Source organism: Hemitrygon akajei, chromosome 8, assembly GCF_048418815.1.
Source record: "Hemitrygon akajei chromosome 8, sHemAka1.3, whole genome shotgun sequence".
NCBI classification, from domain to species: Eukaryota; Metazoa; Chordata; class Chondrichthyes; order Myliobatiformes; family Dasyatidae; genus Hemitrygon; species Hemitrygon akajei.
Window position 1 is genome coordinate 89,681,757 of NC_133131.1, and position 7,963 is coordinate 89,689,719.

General features: G+C 41.1%; 1 long non-coding RNA gene across 1 annotated transcript; it reads left to right on the forward strand.

Annotated features, from left to right (window-relative positions):
- The first annotated feature begins 3 nt into the window (after positions 1 to 3).
- Positions 4 to 4,432, forward strand: LOC140732045 (uncharacterized). The gene is made up of 2 exons (XR_012099966.1): positions 4 to 144; positions 4,140 to 4,432. It is a non-coding gene; the product is annotated as an uncharacterized lncRNA (long non-coding RNA).
- The last annotated feature ends 3,531 nt before the right edge of the window (positions 4,433 to 7,963 follow it).

A 7,963-nucleotide genomic window follows, 5' to 3' on the forward strand; every position in this document is an offset into this window, starting at 1 on the left:
GTGGTGGTACGCAGGCCCGGCGGATGACGTCACACGCCTCCCGCCCCAGCCGGAGTTACTGCGGGTGTTTCTGTTCGAGGAGAGCTGTACGAGTGCTTCCTGTGTTCAGTTTCAATTATTGATTTCTTCCGCCGAGTTGCAAAAGCAAGTATTTCTTACCCATTTGTACCCAAGTAGTTTGAAAGGCAATGTACCTTTCAAGTTGAGGATAGTTTGTGAAAGTTCAAAGTGAACATACGTCATCATATACAACCCTGAGGTTCATTTTCCTGCGGGGATACTCAGCAGTTCTATAGAATAGTAACGATAACAGGATCAACTAGAGTGCAGAAAACAAATTGCAAATACAAATAAATAGTAAGAAAAAACAAGAACATGAGATGACAAGATAAAGAGTCCTTAAAGTGGGATCATTGTGGGAACATCTCAATGGATGGGCAAGTGATTGCAGTTATCACCATTGTCCAAGAGCTGATGGTTGTGGGGGGTCGTAACTATTCCTGAACCTGGTAGTGTGAGTTGTGAAGCTCTTATACGTTCTACCTAATGGCAGCAGTGAGAAAAGAGCATGGCCTGGGTGGTGAGGATTTCTGATGACAGATGCAGCATGTAGTTGTGCTGAGTGATTGAAGGGCTTGACCTGTAATGTACTGGGGCAAATCCACTACCTTTTGTAGGATTTTTTGTTCAAAGGCTTTGGTGTTTCCACACCAGGCTGTGATGCAGCCTAATTAACAATAGGAATAATTAACTGTTTTGTTTAATTCATTCTTTAGGATGTAGCTATTTTCTTTCAAGGATCACATTTAACACTCAACTCCAAATGTTGTTGGTGATGATGAGACTGCTTGTACCACAGTACTGAGAATGCCCTATAGGTACATGTAAGTATCTGAAGACTGCTGTCATTCAACCCAACACCCTAAGGAATTTGGTTAGGGATTGCTTAAAAGCGAGAAAATAATTGGGGTGGTATTGAAGGCTGAGAGCACTTAAAAGGAGCAAAAGGAATGGATTAGCCAACAATTTTTCCACACAAGTACTACTTCAGCCACTACCTGCCCAATAGCCACCTTAGAATAGACAAAACTGAAGTTGAAGCAAGGCACATAATATGATCAAGACTTTGCTTAAAAACATAACAGGAGCAGCTAATTGAGCCTGACCACCACTTACTGCTATCATGGCTAATCTGTCAAAAATTTCACCACTCACCTGCACCAGTTCTTCATAGCCCTAAATTGCTCAATCTTCCATAAAGCGTTTAAGACCATCATTCACACAATCCTAATTGAGAAGTTGCAGAACCTGGGCTTCTGTACTCACTCTGCAATTGGATCCTCGACTTCCTAACCGGAAGACCACAATCTGTACAGATTGGTGATAACACTGACGATCAACACTGGTGCACCTCAAGGGTGAGTGCTTAGCCACTGCTCTACTCTCTCTATACCCATGACTGTGTGGCTAGGCATAGCTCAAATACCATCTATAAATTTGCTGATGATACAACCATTGTTGGTAGTATCTCAGGTGGTGATGAGAGGGCATAGAGGAGTGAGATATGCCAACTAGTGGAATGGTGCCGCAGCAACAACCTGGCACTCAACGTCAGTAAGATGAAAGAGCTGATTGTGGACTTCCGGAAGTGTAAGACGAAGGAACACATACAAATCCTCATAGAGGGATCAGAAGTGGAGAGAGTGAGCAGTTTCAAGTTCCTGGGTGTCAAGATCTCTGAGGATCCAACCTGGTCCCAACATATTGATGCAGTTATAAAGAAGGCAAGATAGTGGCTATACTTTATTAGGAGTTTGAACAGATTTGGTATGTCAACAAATACACTCAAAAACTTCCGTAGATGTACCATGGTGAGCATTCTGACAGGCTGCATCACTGAGCGGTATGGGGGTGGGGGGGGGGGGAGGGCTACTGCACAGGACTGAAAGAAGCTGCAGAGGGTTGTAAATTTATTCAGCGCCATCTTGGGTACTAGCCTGTAAAGTACCCGGGACATTTTCAAGGAGCAATGTCTCAGAAAAGCATTGTCCATTATTAAGGACCTCCAGCACCCAGGGCAGACCCGTTTCTCACTGTTACCATCAATATGACTATTTTATATGCCAATAAGGCAGGTTCCATTTCATCCAGAGCAATCCTTGTCCTACATCATGATCATAATGAATAGGTGCAGAATTAGGCCATTCGCCCCGATGAGTCTGCTCTGCCATTCAGCCACGGCTGATTTATTTTCCCTCTCAACCTCATTCTCAAGCTTTCTCCCCATAGCTTTAGGTGCACTTTCTCATTAAATACTTATCAACCTTCACTTGAAATATACCATAATTCCTTGGTCTCCACAACCAACTGTGGCATTGAATTCCACAGATTCACTACTCCCAGGTTGAAGAAATCCCTCCTAATCTCTGTTTTAAAAGGATGTCCTTCCATTCTGAGGCCGTGCTTTGTGACTCACTATTGGAAACATCCTTTGCATGTTCACGCTATCCAGATCATTCAATATTTGATAGGTTTCAATGAGATTCCCCTTCATTCTTATAATCTAAAGTGAGTGCAGGCCCAAGGCCATCAAATGCTGCTCATAAATTAACCCTTTCAGTCCCAGGATCATTCTCTTCTGGGCCTTTTCCAATGCCAGTGCATTCCAGATCATAGAACATAGAATAGTACAGCACAAGAACAGGCCCTTCAGCCCACAATGTTGTGTTGAACCAAATAAATTAATTATTAAATAGCTAACTAAACAAATTCCTTATGCCTTCACAACGTGCACATTCTTCCATTTCCCTCATATTCATCTGTCTATCAAACATCTCTTCAATGTCTCTAATGTATCCGCCTCTACTAGCATCCCAAGCAGCGTATTCCAGGCACCCACCACTCTCTGTGTGAAAAAAAACCGTTCCCCTCACATTTCCTTTGAAATTATCCCCCTAACAGCATCCTGTCTTCTTCACCGTCTCCAAAACCGAGACATCTTTCATATAATGGGGAGACCAGAACTGCATGCTATACTCCAGATCTTACTGCAGAACCTGGGCCTCTGTACCTCCCTCCACAATTGGATCCTCAGCTTCCTAACCGGAAGACCACAATCTGTGTGGATTGGTGATCATATATCCTCTTCGCTGACGATCAACACTGGCGCACCTCAGGCGTATGTTCTTAGCTCAGTGCTCTACTCTCTGTATACACATGACTGTGTGGATAGGCATAGCTCAAACACCATCTATAAATTTGCTGACAATTGTTGGTAATCTCAGGTGGTGATGATAGGGCGGACAGGAGTGAGATATGCCAACTAGTGAAGTGATGCTGCAGCAACAACCTGGCACTCAACGTCAGTAAGATGAAAGAGCAGTTTGTGGACTTCAGGATGGGTAAGACAAAGGAACACATACCAATCCTCATAGAGGGATCAGAAGTGGAGAGAGTGAGCAGTGTCAAGTTCCTGGGTGTCAAGATCTCTGAGGATCGAATCTGGTCCCAACATATTGATGTAGTCACAAAGAAGGCAAGACAGCAGCTATACTTTATTAGGAGTTTGAAGATACTTGGCATGTCAACAAATGCACTCAAAAACTGCTATAGTTGTACCATGGAAAGCATTCTGTCAGGCTGCATCACTGTCTGGTGTGAAGGGGCTACTGCATAGGACCGAAAGAAGCTGCAGAAGGTTGTAAATCTAGTCAGCTCCATCTTGGGTACTAGCGTACAAAGTACCCAGGACATTTTTAGGGAGTGGTGTCTCAGAAAGGCAGCGTCCATTATTAAGGACCTCCAGCACCCAGGGCGTGCCCTTTTCTCACTGTTATCATCAGGTAGGAGGTACAAAAGCCTGAAGGCACACACTCAGTGATTCAGGAACAGCTTCTTCCCCTCTGCCATCCGAGTCTTAAGTGGACATTGAACCTTTGGACACTACCTCACTTTTTTTGAATATATAGTTTTACTGTTTTTTTTAACGATTTTTAATCTATTCAATATATGTAGTATTTTTTCTTCTATATTATGTATTGCATTGAACTGCTGCTGCTAAGTTAATAAATTTCACGTCACATGCTGGTGATAATAAATCTGATTCTGATTCTAAACTCATCTTCTTTAAATATCTCCAGTGGGAAGAACCTGCTTTCAGAGATCAACAAGAGATTGAAATAACAGATCTGAGCTCAGTCCTGGCTGGAGAGATATCTGTGGTTTTGAGGAAACACGATGTTGGTGGCTATGTTAGGAAACATTCCACTTACACTACACAATCCCACCCAATAACTAATTCACCATCGATGTTCTGCTTTCCACAGTATGTTATCATAAAAGGCAAATTGATCTATTATAAATGTTGGACATGCCAATAGATTCCATGTCTTAAATGATTTAATAAAAACTATTTAAATTTCTGGTCCACTCCTTTTCCTCTTGTTCTTATTTTTCTATATTGTTCCAATTAAGTTCAATACAAGTTCAAGAAATAGTTCGTTAAATTTGATTGCCCACTTTATCACCTTTTCGTTAGAACACTAAATCACTCATTCTAGTTAGTGTTTTTGATCTACTTATTTATATAACCTTAGATTCATTGTCTGTTTTGTGCCATTTCTATACCACATTATGATTTCTTAAAATCATTCTTCAGTCGGAAAGACGACTGGAGCAGTTGGGTGGCTTACACAGGTAATACAAAGAGATGGGGACTTAGTGCTGTGCTGGGTTGAGTTGCTAACAAGGACCATCACCCCTCCTCCAGGTGACTGACTAGAAGTGTAATTGCTGTAACTACACAATTACTACAATTGCTGTAATTGTTATATGGTTATAAGTGATATGGGGAGAACTACATTAACAATGTAAAGTTAAAAAGAAGATAAACCTCATACTTCCCAGCCACATTCCAGGTTGGATTAACCAATGTTGAAATGGGCTTCGACCCTTCATTTAAGATCTTGCTCAGCATGGAAGGCTGGTGGAATTTCTCGCAAGTGATATCAAAACAAGTATAGAGCATAGGACATAGAAAATCTACAGCACAATACAGGCCCTTTGGCCCACAAAGCTGTACCGAATATGTCCCTACCTTAGAGCTACCTAGGCTTTACCCATAGCCCTCCATTTTTCTAAGCTCCATGTAAAAGACCCTATCGTTTCCACCTCCACCACTGCCGCCGGCAGCTCATTCCACGCACTGCCCACTCTCTGTGTAAAAAATCTTACCCCTGATATCTCCTCTGTACCTACTTCCACGCACCTTAAAAATATGCCCTCTCGTGCTACCCACTTCAGCCCTGGGGAAAAGCCTCTGACTATCCACACGATCAATGCCTCTCATTATCTTGTACACCTCTATCAGGTCACCTCTCATCCTCTGTCGCTCCAAGGAGAAAAGGCCGAGTTCACTCAACCAATTCTTATAAGGCATGCTCCCCAATCCAGGCAACATCCTTGTATTGCACATTGATGTTAATTACTGCACTTAATAAAATATATTACACACTCCCAAATAATAGCTTCACTTCAAAAAGAAAGTGCTTCATTAATTCTGGATTTTCATGGCAATTCAATAAGATCTGAATTTTTAGGACAAAAACAAAATATAAAAGATACATATTCCAAAACACATCTCATCTGCTCAGCCTTTCTATAAAATTGAAGTTTGAGTTCCTCATTAATGACTCACTGTTAATATTATAGATGCTTATTTAGCCTCTTACCTCCACTGCCTTTAGACTACCTGCTGTCTAGTTACAATACAGCTCACAAAATTGTTCTAAATTCTGTTATTTAGGTAGTCTCAGGAATATAAAACTGCAATGACTTACACTAATACAGCTGCCAAACAAGTATGTAAACACTCCCAAAGGAGGCTTGAAATTGAATAGAGTGATTTGACCTATTGATTGGTTTCTATCATTTTGAATGACCTGTTAAGTAGGACCCAGTGTCGAAACAATCACAGTAAGAAACCCACACAATATCGTCTGAGTATTCTATGCAGCCTGCAGAAATAGATAACAGGAGCCAATTTCAAAAGTTTGGAAGTCAAATTGGATATGCAAGACCTTTTTCATGGGCTACCCAGTTCTTCAAACACCCAGATACAAGATAAGGAAACTTGTATTTGTACAATTAAAAGGGCAGCACTATCATTCCCCATTATTAGCAATGACAAACAAAGGGCATCTTTTACTGAAGTAATTTTAGACTAGTTTCATTTACAAATAAGGGTCTAATACTTCTAGCATACTCTGGGTACAACATTTCTGTCACAACCACAGATTTGGCAGTGCAGCAGATTTGGCAATCACGTTCATGAATAAACACGTGACAGCCAATTATTATTTCATTGTGTTAGTATTTAACTCCATTCATTCCATCATAATATTTGTTAAGACTTGAACCCAGGACATAGCTATGCTTCATTATCTGCATTCTGCCTTGCCTGAGAAATTGGACTGTTGAGCCAACTGAATCTGAAAACTGGCGGTATTCGTTTAATTCTTAGTTGCTCTTTTCAGCCACAGTGTAGGCTTTGTTTTCCATTTGAGAGTTTTAGTTAATGGCATAGTTTGGCCTAGCATTTATTGTTTTCTTTCTCTTTAACACTGTTTGCATTAAAGTCTGTGATCTATCGACCTGTTTCAGTGTATCTCGTTCCGCACTTGGGCCATGTCCGAACCACGGTGACAATGTCAGAGTGACAAGGGAAATGTGAACATTAATCAAAATGAAGGTATTTAAAATTCTTGGGTTTGCACTTAATCCTTTATGGGTGACAAATGATGTTATTCTGATTGAAATAACCAAATTTAACTGCATAAGTTTTCTATGAGTGTAAATACACAATCCAATGAATAACCCATCATTAAATAATTCTAGCAATAAATCCCTGAGGAAAGTGGCAGAGTTTGTCATCAGAATGTCGGTTATAATCAATACCTGTACCTGGCTGGAAGCCCAAGAAGAGTTTATTTGTAATAAATAGCTATTTACGACTGAACAATACTTTTTCAGTTCCTAATTTAAGTATGACTATTTTATATGCCAGTACCAGAGCAATCCTTGTCCTAGATCATGATCATAATGAATAGGCGCAGAATTAGGCCATTCGCCCCGATGAGTCTGCTCTGCCATTCAGCCACGGCTGATTTATTTTCCCTCTCAACCTCATTCTCAAGCTTTCTCCCCATAGCTTTAGGTGCTCTTTCTCATTAAATACTTATCAACCTTCACTTGATAATTCCTTGGCCTCCACAACCATCTGTGGCATTGAATTCCACAGATTCACTACTCCCAGGTTGAAGAAATCCCTCCTGATCTCTGTTGTAAAAGGATGTCCTTCCATTCTGAGGCCGTGCTTTGTGACTCACTATTGGAAACATCCTCTGCATGTTCACGCTATCCAGATCATTCAATATTTGATAGGTTTCAATGAGATTCCCCCTCATTCTTCTAATCTAAAGTGAGTGTAGGCCCAAGGCCATCAAATGCTTCTCATAAATTAACCCTTTCAGTACCAGGATCATTCTCTTCTGGGCCTTTTCCAATACCAGTGCATTCTTGATCATAGAACATTGAACAGCACAGCACAGGAACAGGCCCTTCAGCCCACAATGTTGTGTTGAACCAAATAAATTAATTATCAAATAGCTAACTAAACAAATTCCTTATGCCTACACAATGTCCACATCCTTCCATTTCCCTCATATTCATGTGCCTATCAAAATGTCCCTAATGTATCAGCCTCTACCACCACCCCAGGCAGTGTATTCCAGGCACCCACCACTCTCTGTGTGCAAAAAACGTTCCCCTCACATCTCCTTTGAAATTATCCCCCTAACAGCATCCTGGTAAATCTCTTCTTCACCGTATCCAAAGCCAAGGCATCTTTCATTTAATGGGGAGACCAGAACTGCATGCTATACTCCAGATCTTACTGCAGAACCTG